This window comes from Phyllobates terribilis, unplaced genomic scaffold, assembly GCF_046119375.1.
Source record: "Phyllobates terribilis strain yellow unplaced genomic scaffold, ASM4611937v1 Scaffold_8__6_contigs__length_399053987, whole genome shotgun sequence".
NCBI lineage: Eukaryota > Metazoa > Chordata > Amphibia > Anura > Dendrobatidae > Phyllobates > Phyllobates terribilis.
In genome coordinates this window covers 47670281-47694033 of record NW_027362768.1, presented here as the reverse complement: position 1 = coordinate 47694033, position 23753 = coordinate 47670281, and positions in this window count along the sequence as shown.

The following is a 23753-nucleotide window of genomic DNA, read 5'->3' as shown; positions in this document are numbered from 1 at the left end:
GCCATAGAGGTTGCAGAATTCTTGGAAGATTTCAGCTTCGAACGCTGGACCCTGGTCCGTCAGGACCTGTTCCGGATACCCGTGTGGACGGCAGAAGTATTGCTGGAAGGCTCTGGCCGCCGTTTGGGCTGTCAAGTCTTTTACCGGGACCACCACTAGAAAACGGGAATAGTGGTCCACGATTGTCAGGGCGTAGATGTATCCTGACCGGCTTGGAGACAATCTGACGTGGTCCAGAGCTACCAGCTCAAGAGGCTGCGTGGTGATGATGGGCCTCAAGGGCGTCTTCTGGCTGGCACGATCCTTCCTCCTTAAGTTACAAGTAGAGATGAGCGTTGTTCTACTCGAACTGTTCACCAATCTCAAATTCGAGCTGTTTTGGGCGGTGTTCGAGCCGTTCGGCGAACACGAACAATTTGAGAAAAATTCGGCTGTTCAAGGTTATGTTCGATAACTGTTCGTGCACCAAAATCATAACTGGATTTTTTCTCAGTAATGATGAAAATTAATGTTAATACGCAGTTTGAGTGTACAGTGGGGTGGGGGGAGGGGCAGGGGATGGATCTCTGCAGGAACAATGAAGATCTCCATTTTTTTTTCTCTTTCCCGCATTTACAGTGGGGAGGTGCAATCTGTCAGCCTATCAGCAGCGCACACACGGAGCGAAGTGCTTTTTTTCACACAAGCAAGGGCATGTGTCATTGGCAGTGTATGTCACATGTCCTTGCCCTATAAGACCAAGCCATTTTCCCCGTCGCCACCATTTTCTCACTGCTGCAGCTGCGTGTTAGACGGCACCGCTGTTGCTGTGTGCGCTATACCTTGTTAATTTCAAGCCAATTTTCGCACAAATATACAGATAGCTTGGGAGTAGGGAATAGTTGTGATTGCAGTCCTTTTAAGGACTAGGTTACAGCATTTCCTACGACTTTTATCAGGCAGGTCTGTGCTCTTAAATAGATAGGTTGTGGGAGTAAAGACTAATTGTAATTGGAGTCCTTTTCAGGACTAGGTTACATCAATTCCTATCAGTTTTTGCCAGGCAGGTCTGTGCCAGTGCTGTGCAAGTTTTTTTCACAGCATTTGGCTGAATCTAGCAAAGCTAATCCTTTTTGGCCTATTGCAGAGTGTGTTAGTCAGTGGAGTAGCCTATCTGTGTTGCAAGATATACCACCTGTGTATAGAATACCAATTTTTTTACTGCACCTAGTGAAGTAAAATCTTTTGGGCATAGCATCATTCTATTAGTCCATCTATACTGACCTCCATCAGGTTGCAAACTGAATCTAATTTTTTTCTGCATCTAGCTCTGAAAAAATATTTGGCCTTCTAGCAGTGTGTGGGACTTGTTCTATTAGTCCACCTATACTGACCTCCATCAGGTTGCAAACTGAATATATTTTTTTCTGCATCTACCTCTGAAAAAATATTGGGCTTCTAGCTGTGTGTGGGACTTGTTGTATTAGTCCATCTATACTGACCTCCATCAGGTTGCAAACTGAATATATTTTTTTCTGCATCTACCTCTGAAAAAATATTGGGCTTCTAGCTGTGTGTGGTTCTTGTTCTATTAATCCATCTATACTGACCTCCATCAGGTTGCAAACTGAATATAATTTTTTTCTGCATCTAGCTCTGAAAAAATATTTGGCCTTCTAGTAGTGTGTCAGACTTTCTCTATTAGTCCATCTATACTGACCTCCATCAGGTTGCAAATTAAAAATAATTTTTATCTGCATCTACAGTACCTCTGAAAAAATATTTGGGCTTCTAGCTGTGTGTGGGACTTGTTGTATTAGTCCATCTATACTGACCTCCATCAGGTTGCAAACTGAATATAATTTTTTTCTGCATCTAGCTCTGAAAAAATATTTGGCCTTCTAGTAGTGTGTGGGACTTTCTCTGTTAGTCCATCTATACTGACCTCCATCAGGTTGCAAACTGAATATATTTTTTTCTGCATCTACCTCTGAAAAAATATTGGGCTTCTAGCTGTGTGTGGGTCTTGTTCTATTAATCCATCTATACTGACCTCCATCAGGTTGCAAACTGAATATAATTTTTTTCTGCATCTAGCTCTGAAAAAATATTTGGCCTTCTAGTAGTGTGTCGGACTTTCTCTATTAGTCCATCTATACTGACCTCCATCAGGTTGCAAACTAAAAATAATTTTTATCTGCATCTACAGTACCTCTGAAAAAATATTTGGGCTTCTAGCTGTGTGTGGGTCTTGTTCTATTAATCCATCTATACAGAACTCCATCAGGTTGCAAACTGAATATAATTTTTTTCTGCATCTACCTCTGAAAAAATATTGGGCTTCTAGCTGTGTGTGGGACTTGTTGTATTAGTCCATCTATACTGACCTCCATCAGGTTGCAAACTGAATATATTTTTTTCTGCATCTACCTCTGAAAAAATATTGGGCTTCTAGCTGTGTGTGGGACTTGTTCTATTAATCCATCTATACAGACCTCCATCAGGTTGCAAACTGAATATATTTTTTTCTGCATCTACCTCTGAAAAAATATTGGGCTTCTAGCTCTGTGTGGGTCTTGTTCTATTAATCCATCTATACTGACCTCCATCAGGTTGCAAACTGAATATAATTTTTTTCTGCATCTAGCTCTGAAAAAATATTTGGCCTTCTAGTAGTGTGTCGGACTTTCTCTATTAGTCCATCTATACTGACCTCCATCAGGTTGCAAATTAAAAATAATTTTTATCTGCATCTACAGTACCTCTGAAAAAATATTTGGGCTTCTAGCTGTGTGTGGGACTTGTTGTATTAGTCCATCTATACTGACCTCCATCAGGTTGCAAACTGAATATAATTTTTTTCTGCATCTAGCTCTGAAAAAATATTTGGCCTTCTAGTAGTGTGTGGGACTTTCTCTGTTAGTCCATCTATACTGACCTCCATCAGGTTGCAAACTGAATATATTTTTTTCTGCATCTACCTCTGAAAAAATATTGGGCTTCTAGCTGTGTGTGGGTCTTGTTCTATTAATCCATCTATACTGACCTCCATCAGGTTGCAAACTGAATATAATTTTTTTCTGCATCTAGCTCTGAAAATATATTTGGCCTTCTAGTAGTGTGTCGGACTTTCTCTATTAGTCCATCTATACTGACCTCCATCAGGTTGCAAATTAAAAATAATTTGTATCTGCATCTACAGTACCTCTGAAAAAATATTTGGGCTTCTAGCTGTGTGTGGGTCTTGTTCTATTAATCCATCTATACAGACCTCCATCAGGTTGCAAACTGAATATAATTTTTTTCTGCATCTACCTCTGAAAAAATATTGGGCTTCTAGCTGTGTGTGGGACTTGTTGTATTAGTCCATCTATACTGACCTCCATCAGGTTGCAAACTGAATATATTTTTTTCTGCACCTACCTCTGAAAAAATATTGGGCTTCTAGCTGTGTGTGGGACTTGTTCTATTAATCCATCTATACAGACCTCCATCAGGTTGCAAACTGAATATATTTTTTTCTGCATCTACCTCTGAAAAAATATTGGGCTTCTAGCTGTGTGTGGGACTTGTTGTATTAGTCCATCTATACTGACCTCCATCAGGTTGCAAACTGAATATATTTTTTTCTGCATCTACCTCTGAAAAAATATTGGGCTTCTAGCTGTGTGTGGGACTTGTTGTATTAGTCCATCTATACTGACCTCCATCAGGTTGCAAACTGAATATATTTTTTTCTGCATCTACCTCTGAAAAAATATTGGGCTTCTAGCTGTGTGTGGGACTTGTTGTATTAGTCCATCTATACTGACCTCCATCAGGTTGCAAATTGAATATAATTTTTTTCTGCATCTAACCCAGCCAATAGTTTTGGCCTAATACCACAGTTTGGCCACTCAGCTCTGCTCGGTTACCATCCATTGTTTTTTTGTGCAAACAACTCCAGAGTTGTGAATTAGTTAACCACCAAAATGAGTGGAAAAAGGCCTGCTGCTGGTGGAAAGGGGAATAGGCGTGTTGGGAAGGGGAAAAAAGGTTGTGTCCGTGGGGTAGGTGTTAAAGCAACAGTAACATCTGCAGAAGAAAGACCATCTTCCAGCCAAACTAAAATGTCTACTTCTTTTAGCGGACAATGTGATAAGATCCCTTTCTTACGGCCACGCCAATCGCTACAAATTCCAGATGAGGCACAAAAACAGCTGGTGCTTCAACGGATATCAAGTGCTCCTTTAAGTGGGCTCTCCTCCACATCAACTTCAACATCACAAATACTCCAGTCCTCAAAGGTGTCACCCAAATCGCACTTGCTTCCTCACAGCTCCCAAATCTCCAGCTGCCCGTCTGAGTATGAGGTAGAACAGATGGTTGAGTCTGCAGAGCTGTTTACTCATACTATAGCCTGGGAATCAGAGGTCGACTCCAGCGCTTCTGTGAATCCAGACGAGGAAATGATCTGCACTGATGCCCAGAATCTTTATGAGTCGGATCCAGGACCAGACGCAGAAGGTTCTGACCATAATGTAGACCCTCATTCCCAAACTGTAACTCCTGTTGGTGGAGACAATGAGGAAGACGATGATAAGACTCAAATACCTGATTGGAGCGACAACTTTAGTTTTTTGTCAGGGCAGGAACAGGTTGGCTCTGAGGACGACGGGTGTGATAACACACAGGGTGATGATGATGAGGTTGGAGATCCCACTTACTGTCAACCCACAGTCAGCCAAGAGATGAGGTCAGCAGAGGAGGTGGAGGAAGATGCTAGTGACGACGAGGTCAGGTTGCGCCTTCCTGGACAGAGACGTAGTACTGGAAGCACGTCAACAACTGCATCCTCAAACACAACTCTGCCTCTCACCACAAGTCGTGGTGGCTCTTCAGGTCGCATGGGTGCTAAGCCTTGCATATCCTGGGCATTTTTTCAGATCGATAAAGATGACCCAACTCGTGTTATCTGTAACATTTGTCAGCAAAAGCTAAGTAGAGGCCAAAAAATACATAGTTTGAGTACTTCATGCATGAACCGGCACATGGACATGAAGCATAAGTTGCAGTGGGAAGCTCAGTGTGCTACAATGCGGCCTAGCCGGCCGGGCCAACCACCGTCTGCCATATCTTGTGCATCCGCGGCCTCTTCATCCTCTGTGACTGGGGGGACAGCAGTCACACCTGTTTTGGGGCGCAGACCTGCCACCTCTTTACCCGCAACAGGCAGCATGATTGGCAGGTCATCATTTTCTTTGGAGGTGGTAACACCAGCTGGTGTTGAGCGCTGTCCGACATCGATAGCACCACATTTGGATCAAGGCAACCTAACATGTCCGCCTGCATCTTCTTCACAGACCGGCAGTTTGCCGAGGACACCCTTATCAACCCCGACTAAGCACAATAGCCAGCCCCCGGTCCCTCAGATGTGGACAAGTAAAAGACCATTTCCTCCTAGCCATGAGAAAGCTAAGAGGTTGAATTTCACCATCTGCAAGCTCTTGGCTACAGAAGTGCTGCCTTTCCGCCTGGTGGACACAGAGGATTTTCGAGACCTTATGTCCGTTGCAGTGCCCCAGTACCAGATGCCCAGTCGGCACTACTTCTCAAAGAAAGGTGTGCCTGCGCTCCACCAGCATGTCGCACACAACATCACCGCTTCTTTGAGAAACTCTGTGTGTGACAGGGTGCATTTCACCACAGACACTTGGACGAGTAGGCATGGACAGGGGCGTTACATGTCGCTGACTGGGCACTGGGTAACTATGGTGACAGCTGTCCAAGTCTTGCCGTCCCCACGAGTTGTGCGTCAGTCCTCTTTATGTCAAAGTTCCTCCACTGCTTCTGCCTCCTCAACCTCCTCTCGGTCTTCCACCTGCACCCAAAGCCTGTCTGGTCATGCCACAAGCTTTCTAACTGCGCAGAAGGGATCCTGCACACCTCCTTACTATGCTGGCAGTAGGGCTCAACGTCATCAGGCGGTTTTTACATTGAAATGTCTGGGAAATGTGAGTCACACAGCTGAGGAGTTGTGGTCAGCTCTGGAGAACCAATTTCATGAATGGTTGACTCCACTGGACCTGAAACCAGGGAAGGCCGTGTGCGACAATGCTGCAAACCTGGGTGCGGCCCTTCGCCGGGGCAATGTCACACACGTGCCTTGTATGGCTCACGTGTTGAACCTGGTTGTCCAGCAATTTTTAGCCCACTATCCCAGACTAGATGGCCTTCTGCAGAGGGCACGGTCGCTGTGCGCTCACTTCCGCCGTTCGCATCCCGCAGCTCAGCGACTTACATCTCTACAGAAGTCGTTGGGCCTGCCACTTCACCGGCTAAAATGCGATGTGCCTACCCGGTGGAATTCAACTCTGCACATGTTGCAGCGACTGTGGCAGCACCGACAAGCCCTGGTGCAATATGTTCTGACGTATAGCCTGGGCCAACGAGATTCAGAGGTGGGGCAAATCACGCTGGAGGAGTGGTCTCAGATCAGGGACCTATGCACCCTTCTGCACAGTTTTGAAATGGCGACGAAGATGTTTAGTGCTGACGATGCCATTATCAGCATGACTATTCCGGTGATTTACATGCTGGAGCACATGTTAAACAGAATTCGGAGTCAGGTGGTGGCACAAGAGGAGGTGGAGGAAGTAGAGGAGGAGGAGTTGTATGCGGAAGGGCTAACATCTGCAAGGTCCAGACGGTCGGCAGCACCAAGGCGGCAGGCATGTGAGGGTGGGGGAGATGGTTTTACCAGGGCGCATGGTAGCAGCCAAACTAGTGAGGAAGGTGCAGGAGCCCAGGAAGAAGTGGAGGATGAACTGATGGAAGACTCATCAGATGAGGGAGACCTTGATCACATTTCTGTTGTGCGAGGTTGGGGGGAGAGGACAGAGGAAGGAAGCATGATTGTTACCTCGCCACCAACACATCAGGGACTTGGTGGTCCTGGATGCGCAACACACATGAGTGCCTTCTTGCTGCACTACATGCAACATGACCCTCGAATTGTGAGAATTAGAAATAATCCTGACTACTGGGTTGCCACACTGTTAGATCCCCGGTACAAAAGTAAATTTGCAGAAATTATTCCTGCCATAGAAAGGGATGCACGCATGCAGGAGTATCAGCAGACACTGTTGCAGAATCTTACATGTGCTTTTCCACAAAATACCAGTGGTGCACGTAGTGAATCTCACAGTTCCAACTTGCCAACCGTGGGACCGTCAAGTGTTCAGCACTCAAACCGTAACAGAACCACAGTATCTGCTGGTAACATCAAGTTTGCGGAATCATTTCACCACTTTTTTAGCCCATCCTTTGCAAGGCCACAGGAGACAAGAAGTCTGACACATAGTCAACGCCTAGAGAAGATGGTACAGGAGTATCTCCAAGTAAACATTGAAGCCACGACTGTGTCACTGGACCCTTGCTCTTTTTGGGCTTCCAATCTGGATAAATGGCCGGAGCTAGCCACTTACGCCTTGGAGATCTTGTCATGCCCCGCAGCCAGCGTTCTGTCTGAACGTGTGTTCAGCGCTGCTGGTGGTGTGCTGACAGATAAGCGCACGCGGCTCTCCACTGATAATGTAGACAGACTCACGTTCATAAAGATGAGCAAATCATGGATCCGAAACGACTTTTCTACCCCTTTGTCATCCTGGGGAGAGTAAAAGCTTGATGATTGGTTAAAATCACCCTACCAACCGTTTTAAGCTTTCAAATTACTAATCATGTTTATCTGTATCTTGGCTGGAAAATAATTTGGGCTTTGTAGCAGTGTGCAGCACTGATCCTATTAGGCCATCTATACTAAAGCTTCACCAGATTTAAAATTAATAATAATTTTTAGCTGCATCTAGCCCGGAAAATAATTTTGGGGCTCCGAGATGCGCAAGACACTTAAGTGCCTTCTTGCTGCACTACCTGCAGCATGACCCTCATATTGTCAGAATTCAAAGTAATCATGACTACTGGGTTGCCACACTCTTAGATCCCCCAAACTTTTCGATCAACCTTTTCATGTTAATAAAGACCAAAAAAATGGTCATTTTTTAAATTATAAGCATTAGCAGGTTGTTAGAAACTGAAATCAAACAGTTTTCAGCTCAAAACGTTATTCTAGGTGATGTTACATTTTCACATAGGACTAGTGTTGAGCCACCCCCGTAGTGTTCGAGTTCGGTTCGGTTCGTCGAACACCCGTGTGTTCGCCGAACTGTTCGTCGAACTGTTCGTCGAACACCTTCGAACACCGTTAAAACCAATGGCAGGCAAACAAAAACACATAGAAACACATAGAAAACACCTTCAAAGGTGTCCAAAAGCTGACAAACTGCTCAGAAGACACAACTAACACATGGAAAAGTGACAAGTACATATAGTCATGCGAAAAGAAAAGAGGTGGAGGAGTAAAAGGAGGGGGAGACACAGATATAGGCATGTCATGCCCTTCTAAAATCCAAAAAGTGAGAAGCCGACATGGCCAGTCCGCTCCTGCCCGTGCCACCTCCGTGTCGCCGGGTTTGTGCCAGAGCCGCGGTGAACCCTGACGGCCAGCCCCCCTCTCCCAATACTGGTGCCTGTCCGCTGGTGGGTCGAGAGAGCCCCCCTGTGGTGGAGGCAGCTCTAAGCTTTTTAATTTAAATTGTCCCTCTAATTTGAATGAATACACTTTAAATCCATTTACAAGGATCTATTGGAGGGCAAGTCTCATGCCAGCAGCCGCGTAATTCCAGCTCCAGTAGCGTCCACTAAAGCTGCTGCAGTTAAAAAGCTTTTATAAGGATCGAGCTCGGCTGTCCACCGCAAGGCATCCTAGTGCCAGTCCCAGCCCCTATGCCTTGGGGTGCCTCCTGATGCTCTTCACTGAGTATCCCGTGGTCCCGAAGCATTTCCTTTGAAAAAATTAAGTGTCCAAACTACAGGTGGTGTAGCTTGCTTAACAGCCGGGATAATCCGCTGACTAGCAGACACTGCTACTAGGCACAAAGTATTTCCTGGGCTAGATGCAGTTAAAAATTTGTAAGTAGATACTCTCGTTGGATGCTGAGAAAGCATTCCATAGAGTCTCCTGGCACGCCATATATGATTCTCTTAAAAAGCTTGGGGTAGGGGTCTAGGGGACCCTTTTATAGCCAAAATCACAGCCCTGTATCACAATACGTCACCTAGGCTGAAGATATATGGAACTGTAGCACCGAGGGCTCGGTTGCTACAGACGTATTGCACCTCACCCAGAGGTGTGATATCTCACTCTCAGATAAGGATGGAGTGTGGATCAGGACCCGACACCTGCATGCATTACACCACATTGCCGTGGGGCAGGGCGACCAATATGCCCCTGAGATGGGCACGACAGTCCCTGTCCCTGGCTGGAGTGGGGGGAGGGAACACTGAGGAAGGGGAACCCTGCAGTGCAGGAGCAGGGAGGAAGCAGTTCCTGGGTGCATTGAGAAGGGAGTATAAAAGGTGGGCACCATCTTAGTTCAGTGCAGAGAAGTCTGAGCAGAAGTGGCAGGGAGCAGGGGCTCTGCATGAGCTCTGCTCCGGAGGCGGGCCTAGTAACAGAGGCCCAGGCCTGCAAGAGGGAGAAGGAAGGAAGAGGAGCGGAGAAGGCTCCAGGAACGAGGAATGAAGGGATCCCAGGGGTGCGGACGGGCGAGTCGCCACCACACGCCCGAATCCACCTGCGTGGAGGGGTCAGGCCAAAGGGGGAGACCGGTCCCCGAACTAGTGGAGGCAGGAAACGACCCTCAGCTAGAAACCGGAGGCTCTGACATTTTATGTGGCGCAGCCCCTTGCTCCACCCGCTAGGAAGGCACCACATAGGGTCAGGGAAACTGGCGCCAAGTTTACCAAGAGGAGGCCCGAGGCAGCCGGACAGAAGTGTTGGTAAGAAAGGCCAGACAAAGGACACACAAAGGGGGTCCTGTGAAGCGCTCCAAAGTTATCTTGGAGTTGTCTGAGCCCCTCACCTGATGAGCACAGTACGACGTGGGCAGCCGTTACCTGCAGACGTGGTCTGGATAATAAGAACTGTGAGTAAAGGCCCTGAACTGCATCACTGACTCCGTGTCGTTACTGCTGCTGCCCTGCACCATCACCCCCATCCTCCGCATACACTGCCCTGAGGCTATACTCCTCCCGTGGGGAGTTATGCTACGCTCTGCTGCACCCACAACACCAGCCTTAGCGGTCTGCCCTGTAGCGGCGGTTCACTCTGACCGCAATCCACGGGTGGCGTAGTCGGACATTTAAACATCAAAACCACATAAATAGTTCCGCCACTGGTTTGACCGCCCTGAGCCACGGAACCGGATCGCCGCCACGAAGACTAAAACCACCAGCATCCACCAAAAAGGGTCCGGCTCCGGGTGTCCCAAGGCCCAGGGGGTGCGTCAGAACATTTTCATCACCTTTTACAATCACCAATGGGACAAGGCAGGGATGTCCTCTGTCCCCTCTCTTATACATCCTAGTGACGGAGCACCTGCTCTCATCAATTCGCCATAACCCCAATATTAGGTGGATTGAGGTGGGAGGCACCGAGTACAAGTGCTCTCTATTTGCTGATGATGTCCTAGTATATATCACTCAATCACATATATCCATCCCTGCTGTTATGGCTGAAATAGATCACTTTGTTACATGGTAAAATTTTAAAATCAATGCAGCGAAGTCTGAGGCCCTCGATGTCTCCCTCCCTAAATCCATATAGGATTCCATCCAGTCCAACTTTCCCTTTGCCTGGCCCTCACAGGGTATCAAATACTTAGGAATTCCTATTCATAGAGACCTCTCCCATCTATGTTATCTTAATTTTGGGCCCTTTATTGAACAATTCCATACAGACCACGGTTGGCAAGTTAGAACTGTAAGATTCATTCCGTGAACCACTGGTGTTTTGTGGAAAAGCACATGTACACCGCGTTCCAAATTATTATGCAAAAAGTGTTTAGGAGTGATAAGGGAAGAATTTGTTTGTTTGTCAGTTAAACTCATTGATGGTGATGTGTGTCAGGGCTCTTTATATCACTGTAAGCAATTGCAGACACCTGTGCTAATTAGTTTGGCAGGTGTGTCCAATGAAAGGCAAGACTACTTAAGAAGGCTCTCTCACATTATTAAGCAGCCTACATTTTCTGCCAAAATGGGAAAGAAAAAGGATGTGTCGGCTGCTGAGAAGCAACAAATTGTGGAGTGTTTAGGTCAAGGCATGACTACAATCAACATTGTGCGATGATCAGGATGAAGTGTCTTGGCAATCAAGAAGTATGTAGCTGATTCACAGTACACACGTGTGCGTGCTGATAAGGGCAAATTGAGGACTCTTTCCTACAGGCAATTAGGTCAGGTTGAAAGAGCAGCGGCAAAAAAGCCTTGTCATAGCAGCAGACAAGTTTTTGAAGCTGCTTGTGCCTCCAACGTCCCCCGAACAACAAGAAGCAGGGTCCTTCAGAGGTTTGCAGCTGTGCATACGCCATCCTGTCGACCTCCTCTATCCACTTCACACAAGCAGAAACGGCTCCAGTGGGCCAAACATTACATGAAGACTGATTTCAAAACTGTTTTGTTCACGGATGAGTGCCGTGCAGCGCTCGATGGTCCAGATGAATGGAGTGGAGGATGGCTGGTTGATGGACACCCCACGCAAACACGGCTACAGCGCCAACAAGGAGGAGGTGGAGTAATGTTTTGGGCTGGAATCATGGGGAGAGAGATTGTCGGCCCCTTTAGGATCCCTGAAGGCGCTAAAGATGAACTCCATAATGTATGTGGATTTTCTCAAACAGCACTTCCTGCCATGGTTCAAGAAGAAGAACCGTGTATTTCACAGCAAGATCATTTTTCTGCATGATAATGCACCATCTCATGCTGCACATAAAACATCTGCATCTCTGGCTGATATGGGCATAAAAGGGGACAAACTTATGGTGTGACCCCCATGCTCCCCTGACCTCTACCCCATTCAGAACCTTTGGAGCATCATTAAAAGGAGTGTCTATGATGGCGGGAGGCAGTTCACATCTAAGCAACAGCTCTGGGAGGGTATTCTGTCCTCATGCAAAACAATTGAAGCAGAAACCATCCAAAACCTGACAAATTCAATGGATGAGAGAGTTCAGAAGCTCCTTTCGAACAAGGGGTCCTATGTGAAAATGTAACATCACCTAGAATAAAGTTTTGAGTTGAAAACTGTTTGATTTCAGTTTCTAACAACCTGCTAATGCTTATAATTTCAAAAATGACCATTTTTTTGGTCTTTATTAAAATGAAAAGGTTGATCGAAAAGTTTGGGGGATCTAAGAGTGTGGCAACCCAGTAGTCATGATTACTTCGAATTCTGACAATATGAGGGTCATGCTGCAGGTAGTGCAGCAAGAAGGCACTTATGTGTCTTGCGCATCTCGGAGCCCCAAAATTATTTTCCGGGCTAGATGCAGCTAAAAATTATTTTTAATTTTAAATCTGGTGAAGCTTATTATAGATGGCCTAATAGGATCAGTGCTGCACACTGCTACAAAGCCCAAATTATTTTCCAGCAGCGCTGAACACACGTTCAGACAGAACGCTGGCTGCGGGGCATGACAAGATCATGACAAGATCTCCAAGGCGTAAGTGGCTAGCTCCGGCCATTTATCCAGATTGGAAGCCCAAAAAGAGCAAGGGTCCAGTGACACAGTCGTGGCTTCAATGTTTACTTGGAGATACTCCTGTACCATCGTCTCTAGGCTTTGACTATGTGTCAGACTTCTTGTCTCCTGTGGCCTTGCAAAGGATGGGCTAAAAAAGTGGTGAAATGATTCCGCAAAATTGATGTTACCAGCAGATACTGTGGTTCTGTTACGGTTTGAGTGCTGAACACTTGACGGTCCCACGGTTGGCAAGTTGGAACTGTGAGATTCACTACGTGCACCACTGGTATTTTGTGGAAAAGCACATGTAAGATTCTGCAACAGTCTCTGCTGATACTCCTGCATGCGTGCATCCCTTTCTATGGCAGGAATAATTTCTGCAAATTTACTTTTGTACCGGGGATCTAACAGTGTGGCAACCCAGTAGTCAGGATTATTTCTAATTCTCACAATTCGAGGGTCATGTTGCAGGTAGTGCAGCAAGAAGGCACTCATGTGTGTTGCGCATCCAGGAGCACCAAGTCCCTGTTGTGTTGGTGGCGAGGTAACAATCATGCTTCCTTCCTCTGTCCTCTCCCCCCAACCTCGCACAACAGAAATGTGATCAAGGTCTCCCTCATCTGATGAGTCTTCCATCAGTTCATCCTCCACTTCTTCCTGGGCTCCTGCACCTTCCTCACTAGTTTGGCTGCTACCATGCGCCCTGGTAAAATCATCTCCCCCACCCTCACATGCCTGCCGCCTTGGTGCTGCCGACCGTCTGGACCTTGCAGATGTTAGCCCTTCCGCATACAACTCCTCCTCCTCTACTTCCTCCACCTCCTCTTGTGCCACCACCTGACTCCGAATTCTGTTTAACATGTGCTCCAGCATGTAAATCACCGGAATAGTCATGCTGATAATGGCATCGTCAGCACTAAACATCTTCGTCGCCATTTCAAAACTGTGCAGAAGGGTGCATAGGTCCCTGATCTGAGACCACTCCTCCAGCGTGATTTGCCCCACCTCTGAATCTCGTTGGCCCAGGCTATACGTCAGAACGTATTGCACCAGGGCTTGTCGGTGCTGCCACAGTCGCTGCAACATGTGCAGAGTTGAATTCCACCGGGTAGGCACATCGCATTTTAGCTGGTGAAGTGGCAGGCCCAACGACTTCTGTAGAGATGTAAGTCGCTGAGCTGCGGGATGCGAACGGCGGAAGTGAGCACACAGCGACCGTGCCCTCTGCAGAAGGCCATCTAGTCTGGGATAGTGGGCTAAAAATTGCTGGACAACCAGGTTCAACACGTGAGCCATACAAGGCACGTGTGTGACATTGCCCCGGCGAAGGGCCGCACCCAGGTTTGCAGCATTGTCGCACACGGCCTTCCCTGGTTTCAGGTCCAGTGGAGACAACCATTCATGAAATTGGTTCTCCAGAGCTGACCACAACTCCTCAGCTGTGTGACTCACATTTCCCAGACATTTCAATGTAAAAACCGCCTGATGACGTTGAGCCCTACTGCCAGCATAGTAAGGAGGTGTGCAGGATCCCTTCTGCGCAGTTAGAAAGCTTGTGGCATGACCAGACAGGCTTTGGGTGCAGGTGGAAGACCGAGAGGAGGTTGAGGAGGCAGAAGCAGTGGAGGAACTTTGACATAAAGAGGATTGACGCACAACTCGTGGGGACGGCAAGACTTGGACAGCAGCCCCTTGTCCTGCTGTCACCATAGTTACCCAGTGCCCAGTCAGCGACATGTAACGCCCCTGTCCATGCCTACTCGTCCAAGTGTCTGTGGTGAAATGCACCCTGTCACACACAGAGTTTCTCAAAGAAGCGGTGATGTTGTGTGCGACATGCTGGTGGAGCGCAGGCACACCTTTCTTTGAGAAGTAGTGCCGACTGGGCATCTGGTACTGGGGCACTGCGACGGACATAAGGTCTCGAAAATCCTCTGTGTCCACCAGGCGGAAAGGCAGCATTTCTGTAGCCAAGAGCTTGCAGATGGTGAAATTCAACCTCTTAGCTTTCTCATGGCTAGGAGGAAATGGTCTTTTACTTGTCCACATCTGAGGGACCGAGGGCTGGCTATTGTGCTTAGACGGGGTTGATAAGGGTGTCCCCGGCAAACTGCCGGTCTGTGAGGAAGATGCAGGCGGACATGTTAGGTTGCCTTGATCCAAAGGTGGTTCTATCGATGTCGGACAGCGCTCAAGACCAGCTGGTGTTACCACCTCCAAAGAAAATGATGACCTGCCAATCACGCTGGCTGTTGCGGGTAAAGAGGTGGCAGGTCTGCGCCCCAAAACAGGTGTGACTGCTGTCCCCCCAGTCACAGAGGATGAAGAGGCCGCGGATGCACAACATATGGCAGACGGTGGTTGGCCCGGCCGGCTAGGTCGCATTGTAGCACACTGAGCTTCCCACTGCAACTTATGCTTCATGTCCATGTGCCGGTTCATGCATGAAGTACTCAAACTATGTATTTTTTGGCCTCTACTTAGCTTTTGCTGACAAATGTTACAGATAACACGAGTTGGGTCATCTTTATCGATCTGAAAAAATGCCCAGGCTATGCAAGGCTTAGCACCCATGCGACCTGAAGAGCCGCCACGACTTGTGGTGAGAGGCAGAGTTGTGTTTGAGGATGCAGTTGTTGACGTGCTTCCAGTATTACGTCTCTGTCCAGGAAGGCGCAACCTGACCTCGTCACTAGCATCTTCCTCCACCTCCTCTGCTGACCTCATCTCTTGGCTGACTGTGGGTTGACAGTAAGTGGGATCTCCGACCTCATCATCATCACCCTGTGCGTTATCACACCCGTCGTCCTCAGAGCCAACCTGTTCCTGCCCTGACAAAAAACTAAAGTTGTCGCTCCAATCAGGTATTTGAGTCTTATCATCGTCTTCCTCATTGTCTCCACCAACAGGAGTTACAGTTTGGGAATGAGGGTCTACATTATGGTCAGAACCTTCTGCGTCTGGTCCTGGATCCGACTCATAAAGATTCTGGGCATCAGTGCAGATCATTTCCTCGTCTGGATTCACAGAAGCGCTGGAGTCGACCTCTGATTCCCAGGCTATAGTATGAGTAAACAGCTCTGCAGACTCAACCATCTGTTCTACCTCATACTCAGACGGGCAGCTGGAGATTTGGGAGCTGTGAGGAAGCAAGTGCGATTTGGGTGACACCTTTGAGGACTGGAGTATTTGTGATGTTGAAGTTGATGTGGAGGAGAGCCCACTTAAAGGAGCACTTGATATCCGTTGAAGCACCTGCTGTTTTTGTGCCTCATCTGGAATTTGTAGCGATTGGCGTGGCCGTAAGAAAGGGATCTTATCACATTGTCCGCTAAAAGAAGTAGACATTTTAGTTTGGCTGGAAGATGGTCTTTCTTCTGCACCTACCCCACGGACACAACCTTTTTTCCCCTTCCCAACATGCCTATTCCCCTTTCCACCAGCAGCAGGCCTTTTTCCACTCATTTTGGTGGTTAACTAATTCACAACTCTGGAGTTGTTTGCACAAAAAAACAATGGATGGTAACCGAGCAGAGCTGAGTGGCCAAACTGTGGTATTAGGCCAAAACTATTGGCTGGGTTAGATGCAGAAAAAAATTATTTTTAATTTGCAACCTGATGGAGGTCAGTATAGATGGACTAATAGACCAAGTCCCACACACCGCTAGAAGCCCAAATATTTTTTCAGAGCTAGATGCAGAAAATTTTTTTATTCAATTTGCAACCTGATGGAGGTCAGTATAGATGGACTAATAGACCAAGTCCCACACACTGCTAGAAGCCCAAATATTTTTTCAGAGATAGATGCAGAAAAAAATTATTTTTAATTTGCAACCTGATGGAGGTCAGTATAGATGGACTAATAGACCAAGTCCCACACACCGCTAGAAGCCCAAATATTTTTTCAGAGCTAGATGCAGAAAATTTTTTTATTCAATTTGCAACCTGATGGAGGTCAGTATAGATGGACTAATAGACCAAGTCCCACACACTGCTAGAAGCCCAAATATTTTTTCAGAGCTAGATGCAGAAAAAAATTATTTTTAATTTGCAACCTGATGGAGGTCAGTATAGATGGACTAATAGAACAAGTCCCATACGCTGCTAGAAGCCCAAATATTTTTTCAGAGATAAATGAAGAAAAAAATTATTTTTAATTTGCAACCTGATGGAGGTCAGTATAGATGGACTAATAGACCAAGTCCCACACACTGCTAGAAGCCCAAATATTTTTTCAGAGCTAGATGCAGAAAAAAATTATTTTTAATTTGCAACCTGATGGAGGTCAGTATAGATGGACTAATAGAACAAGTCCCACACGCTGCTAGAAGCCCAAATATTTTTTCAGAGCTAGATGCAGAAAATTTTTTTATTCAATTTGCAACCTGATGGAGGTCAGTATAGATGGACTAATAGACCAAGTCCCACACACTGCTAGAAGCCCAAATATTTTTTCAGAGATAGATGCAGAAAAAAATTATTTTTAATTTGCAACCTGATGGAGGTCAGTATAGATGGACTAATAGACCAAGTCCCACACACCGCTAGAAGCCCAAATATTTTTTCAGAGCTAGATGCAGAAATTTTTTTTATTCAATTTGCAACCTGATGGAGGTCAGTATAGATGGACTAATAGACCAAGTCCCACACACTGCTAGAAGCCCAAATATTTTTTCATAGCTAGATGCAGAAAAAAATTATTTTTAATTTGCAACCTGATGGAGGTCAGTATAGATGGACTAATAGAACAAGTCCCACACGCTGCTAGAAGCCCAAATATTTTTTCAGAGATAAATGAAGAAAAAAATTATTTTTAATTTGCAACCTGATGGAGGTCAGTATAGATGGACTAATAGACCAAGTCCCACACACTGCTAGAAGCCCAAATATTTTTTCAGAGCTAGATGCAGAAAAAAATTATTTTTAATTTGCAACCTGATGGAGGTCAGTATAGATGGACTAATAGAACAAGTCCCACACACTGCTAGAAGCCCAAATATTTTTTCAGAGCTAAATGAAGAAAAAAAATATTTTTAATTTGCAACCTGATGGAGGTCAGTATAGATGGACTAATAGACCAAGTCCCACACACTGCTAGAAGCCCAAATATTTTTTCAGAGCTAGATGCAGAAAAAAATTATATTCAGTTTGCAACCTGATGGAGGTCAGTATAGATGGACTAATAGAATGATGCTATGCCCAAAAGATTTTACTTCACTAGGTGCAGTAAAAAAATTGGTATTCTATACACAGGTGGTATATCTTGCAACACAGATAGGCTACTCCACTGACTAACACACTCTGCAATAGGCCAAAAAGGATTAGCTTTGCTAGATTCAGCCAAATGCTGTGAAAAAAACTTGCACAGCACTGGCACAGACCTGCCTGGCAAAAACTGATAGGAACTGATGTAACCTAGTCCTGAAAAGGACTCCAATTACAATTAGTCTTTACTCCCACAATCTATCTATTTAAGAGCACAGACCTGCTTGATAAAAGTCGTAGGAAATGCTGTAACCTAGTCCTTAAAAGGACTGCAATCACAACTATTCCCTACTCCCAAGCTATCTGTATATTTGTGCGAAAATTGGCTTGAAATTAACAAGGTATAGCGCACACAGCAACAGCGGTGCCGTCTAACACGCAGCTGCAGCAGTGAGAAAATGGTGGCGACGGGGAAAATGGCTTGGTCTTATAGGGCAAGGACATGTGACATACACTGCCAATCACACATGCCCTTGCTTGTGTGAAAAAAAGCACTTCGCTCCGTGTGTGCGCTGCTGATAGGCTGACAGATTGCACCTCCCCACTGCAAATGCGGGAAAGAGAAAAAAAAATGGAGATCTTCATTGTTCCTGCAGAGATCCATCCCCTGCCCCTCCCCCCACCCCGCTGTACACTCAAACTGCGTATTAACATTAATTTTCATCATTACTGAGAAAAAATCCAGTTATGATTTTGGTGCACGAACAGTTATCGAACATAACCTCGAACAGCCGAATTTTTCTCAAATTGTTCGTGTTCGCCGACCGGCTCGAACACCGCCCAAAACAGCTCGAATTTGAGATTGGCGAACAGTTCGAGTAGAACAACGCTCATCTCTACATAGGACCCCTTGTTCGAAAGGAGCTTCTGAACTCTCTCGTCCATTGAATTTGTCAGGTTTTGGATGGTTTCTGCTTCAATTGTTTTGCATGAGGACAGAATACCCTCCCAGAGCTGTTGCTTAGATGTGAACTGCCTCCCGCCATCATAGACACTCCTTTTAATGATGCTCCAAAGGTTCTGAATGGGGTACAGGTCAGGGGAGCATGGGGGTCACACCATAAGTTTGTCCCCTTTTATGCCCATATCAGCCAGAGATGCAGATGTTTTATGTGCAGCATGAGATGGTGCATTATCATGCAGAAAAATGATCTTGCTGTGAAATACACGGTTCTTCTTCTTGAACCATGGCAGGAAGTGCTGTTTGAGAAAATCCACATACATTATGGAGTTAATCTTTAGCGCCTTCAGGTATCCTAAAGGGGCCGACAATCTCTCTCCCCATGATTCCAGCCCAAAACATTACTCCACCTCCTCCTTGTTGGCGCTGTAGCCGTGTTTGCGTGGGGTGTCCATCAACCAGCCATCCTCCACTCCATCCATCTGGACCATCGAGCGCTGCACGGCACTCATCCGTGAACAAAACAGTTTTGAAATCAGTCTTCATGTAATGTTTGGCCCACTGGAGCCGTTTCTGCTTGTGTGAAGTGGATAGAGGAGGTCGACAGGATGGCGTATGCACAGCTGCAAACCTCTGAAGGACCCTGCATCTTGTTGTTCGGGGGACGTTGGAGGCACAAGCAGCTTCAAAAACTTGTCTGCTGCTATGACAAGGCTTTTTTGCCGCTGCTCTTTCAACCTGACGTAATTGCCTGTAGGAAAGAGTCCTCAATTTGCCCTTATCAGCACGCACACGTGTGTACTGTGAATCAGCTACATACTTCTTGATTACCAAGACACTTCATCCTGATCATCGCACAATGTTGATTGTAGTCATGCCTTGACCTAAACATTCCACAATTTGTTGCTTCTCAGCAGCCGACACATCCTTTTTCTTTCCCATTTTGGCAGAAAATGTAGGCTGCTTAATAATGTGAGACAGCCTTGTTAAGTAGTCTTGCCTTTCATTGGACACACCTGCCAAACTAATTAGCACAGGTGTCTGCAATTGCTTACAGTGATATAAAGAGCCCTGACACACATCGCCATCAATGAGTTTAACTGACAAACAAACAAATTCTTCCCTTATCACTCCTAAACACTTTTTGCATAATAATTTGGAACGCAGTGTACATGTGCTTTTCCACAAAACACCAGTGGTTCACGTAGTGAATCTTACAGTTCTAACTTGCCAACCGTGGTCTGTATGGAGTTGTTCAATAAAGGGCCCAAAATTAAGATAACATAGATGGGAGAGGTCTCTATGAATAGGAATTCCTAAGTATTTGATACCCTGTGAGGGCCAGGCAAAGGGAAAGTTGGACTGGATGGAATCCTATATGGATTTGGGGAGGGAGACATCGAGGGCCTCAGACTTCGCTGCATTGATTTTAAAATTTGACCATGTAACAAAGTGATCTATTTCAGCCATAACAGCATGGATGGATATATGTGATTGAGTGATATATACTAGGACATCATCAGCAAATAGAGAGCACTTGTACTCGGTGCCTCCCACCTCAATCCACCTAATATTGGGGTTATGGCGAATTGATGAGAGCAGGTGCTCCGTCACTAGGATGTATAAGAGAGGGGACAGAGGACATCCCTGCCTTGTCCCATTGGTGATTGTGAAAGGTGATGAAAATGTTCTGATGCACCCCCTGGGCCTTGGGACACCCGGAGCCGGACCCTTTTTGGTGGATGCTGGTGGTTGTAGTCTTCGTGGCGGCGACCCGGTTCCATGGCTCAGGGTGGTCAAACCAGTCGCGGAACTATTTATGTGGTTTTGATGTTTAAATGTCCGACTACGCCACCCGTGGATTGCGGTCAGAGTGAACCGCCGCTACAGGGCAGACCGCTGAGGCTGGTGTTGTGGGTGCAGCAGAGCGTAGCATAACTCCCCACGGGAGGAGTATAGCCTCAGGGCAGTGTATGCGGAGGATGGGGGTGATGGTGCAGGGCAGCAGCAGTAACGACACGGAGTCAGTGATGCAGTCCAGGGCCTTTACTCACAGTTCTTATTATCCAGACCACGTCTGCAGGTAACGGCTGCCCACGTCGTACTGTGCTCACCAGGTGAGGGGCTCAGACAACTCCCAGATAACTTTGGAGCGCTTCACAGGACCCCCTTTGTGTGTCCTTTGTCTGGCCTTTCTTACCAACCCTTCTGTCCGGCTGCCTCGGGCCTCCTCTTGGTAAACTTGGCGCCAGTTTCCCTGACCCTATGTGGTGCCTTCCTAGCGGGTGTAGCGAGGGGCTGCGCCACATAAAATGTCACAGCCTCCGGTTTCTAGCTGAGGGTCGTTTCCTGCCTCCACTAGTTTCGGGGACCGGTCTCCCCCTTTGGCCTGACCCCTCCACGCAGGTGGATTCGGGCGTGCGGTGGCGACTCGCCCGTCCGCACCCCTGGGATCCCTTCATTCCTCGTTCCTGGAGCCTTCTCCGCTCCTCTTCCTTCCTTCTCCCTCTTCCAGGCCTGGGCCTCTGTTACTAGGCCCGCCTCCGGAGCAGAGCTCATGCAGAGCCCCTGCTCCCTGCCACTTCTGCTCAGACTTCTCTGCACTGAACTAAGATGGTACCCACCTTTTATACTCCCTTCTCAATGCACCCAGGAACTGCTTCCTCCCTGCTCCTGCACTACAGGGTTCCCCTTCCTCAGTGTTCCCTCCCCCCACTCCAGCCAGGGACAGGGACTGTCGTGCCCATCTCAGAGGCATATTGGTCGCCCTGCCCCACGGCAATGTGGTGTAATGCATGCAGCTGTCGGGTCCTGATCCACACTCCATCCTTACCTGAGAGTGAGATATCACACCTCTGGGTGAGGTGCAATACCTCTGTAGCAACCGAGCCCTCAGGGTGCTACAGTTCCATTTATCTTCAGCCTAGGTGACGTATTGTGATACAGGGCCGTGACTTTGGCTATAAAAGGGTCCCCTAGACCCCTACCCCAAGCTTTTTAAGAGAATCATATATGGCGTGCCAGGAGACTCTATGGAATGCTTTCTCAGCATCCAACGAGAGTATCTAATTACAAATTTTTAACTGCATCTAGCCCAGGAAATACTTTGTGCCTAGTAGCAGTGTCTGCTAGTCAGCGGATTATCCCGGCTGTTAAGCAAGCTACACCACCTGTAGTTTAGACACTTAATTTTTTCAAAGGAAATGCTTCGGGACCATGGGATACTCAGTGAAGAGCATCAGGAGGCACCCCAAGGCATAGGGGCTGGGACTGGCAGTAGGATGCCTTGCGGTGGACAGCCGAGCTCGATCCTTATAAAAGCTTTTTAACTGCAGCAGCTTTAGTGGACGCTACTGGAGCTGGAATTACGCGGCTGCTGGCATGAGACTTGCCCTCCAATAGATCCTTGTAAATGGATTTAAAGTGTATTCATTCAAATTAGAGAGACAAATTAAATTAAAAAGCTTAGAGCTGCCTCCACCACAGGGGGGCTCGCTCGACCCACCAGCGGACAGGCACCAGTATTGGGAGAGGGGGGCTGGCCATCAGGGTTCACCGCGGCTCTGGCACAAACCCGGCGACATGGAGGTGGCACGGGCAGGAGCGGACTGGCCGTGTCGGCTTCTCACTTTTTGGATTTTAGAAGGGCATGACATGCCTATATCTGTGTCTCCCCCTCCTTTTACTCCTCCACCTCTTTTATTTTCGCATGACTATATGTACTTGTCACTTTTCCATGTGTTAGTTATGTCTTCTGAGCAGTTTGTCAGCTTTTGGACACCTTTGAAGGTGTTTTCTATGTGTTTCTATGTGTTTTTGTTTGCCTGCCATTGGTTTTAACGGTGTTCGAAGGTGTTCGACGAACAGTTCGACGAACAGTTTGGCGAACACACGAACCGAACCGAACTCGAACACTACGGGGGTGGCTCAACACTAGTTACAAGGGCCACAGTCCCTGCACCACTTCTCTACAGCCCCTCTCATGCCGACCCAAAAGAACCGTCCTCTTAGCAGGAACTCCAGTTTCTTCCAACCAAAGTGCCCCGCTCTGTCATGGTAAGCCCCCAGGACCATAGCTGCATCCCGCCTTGGGACCACGACTTGCCAGGTCAGCTCGTGAGTCCGGTGGTTGACAAGTCTTCTGCACAGCTTGCCTTCATAGAGGAACAGCTTGCTCTTCTCTTTCCATAGCTGCTTGGCTTCCTCTGGAGCATCAGGATCTAAGCGGGCGTCTTCCCGGGTCAGCAGATCTTTCACCAGGCGGATAGCAGGGTCACTATCTTGGGTCTCGGCCCAGCTGTGGTGAGGTAGGGGATTGATCATAACGGTTGTTAAATCTTCCTCCTTCAGGCGGTGGGAGTATTGAGCGGCTCCGTACCAGTGAAACGCGGGGAGTTCTACCTCCTCCAGCTCTTCTGGGTCTTCGTCCCCTTCAGGTAAAGGAGGCATTCTTGATAGGGCATCAGCATTGGCATTGGTTTTGCCTGCCCGGTACTTGATCACGAAGTCATAATTGGAGAGACGGGCCATCCACTGCTGTTCCAGGGCACCAAGTCTTGCACTGTATAGGTGTGTTAACGGGTTGTTGTCCGTGTACACAGTGAACTTTGCAGAGGCAAGGTAATGCTTGAAGCGTTCCATTACGGCCCACACCACCGCCAAGAATTCTAACTTGAAGGAGCTGTAATTCTCCGGGTTCCTCTCAGTGGGCCTCAGCTTCCGGCTTGCGTACGCGATCACTCTTTCTCTGCCCTGTTGGTTTTGTACGGCTCCCAGTCCAACATTACTGGCGTCTGTGTGGAGAATAAAAGGATGGTCATAATTAGGGTAGGCCAGGATCTCATCCCCTGTGAGGGCCATCTTCAACTGACGGAAGGACTCCTCTTCCGGTTTATCCCACTTGAAGGGTGGCTTTTGGCTTCTGGACTTAGACTGTCCTATCAGGAGATCCTGCATAGGAGCTGCCATCTTAGTGAACCCAGGGA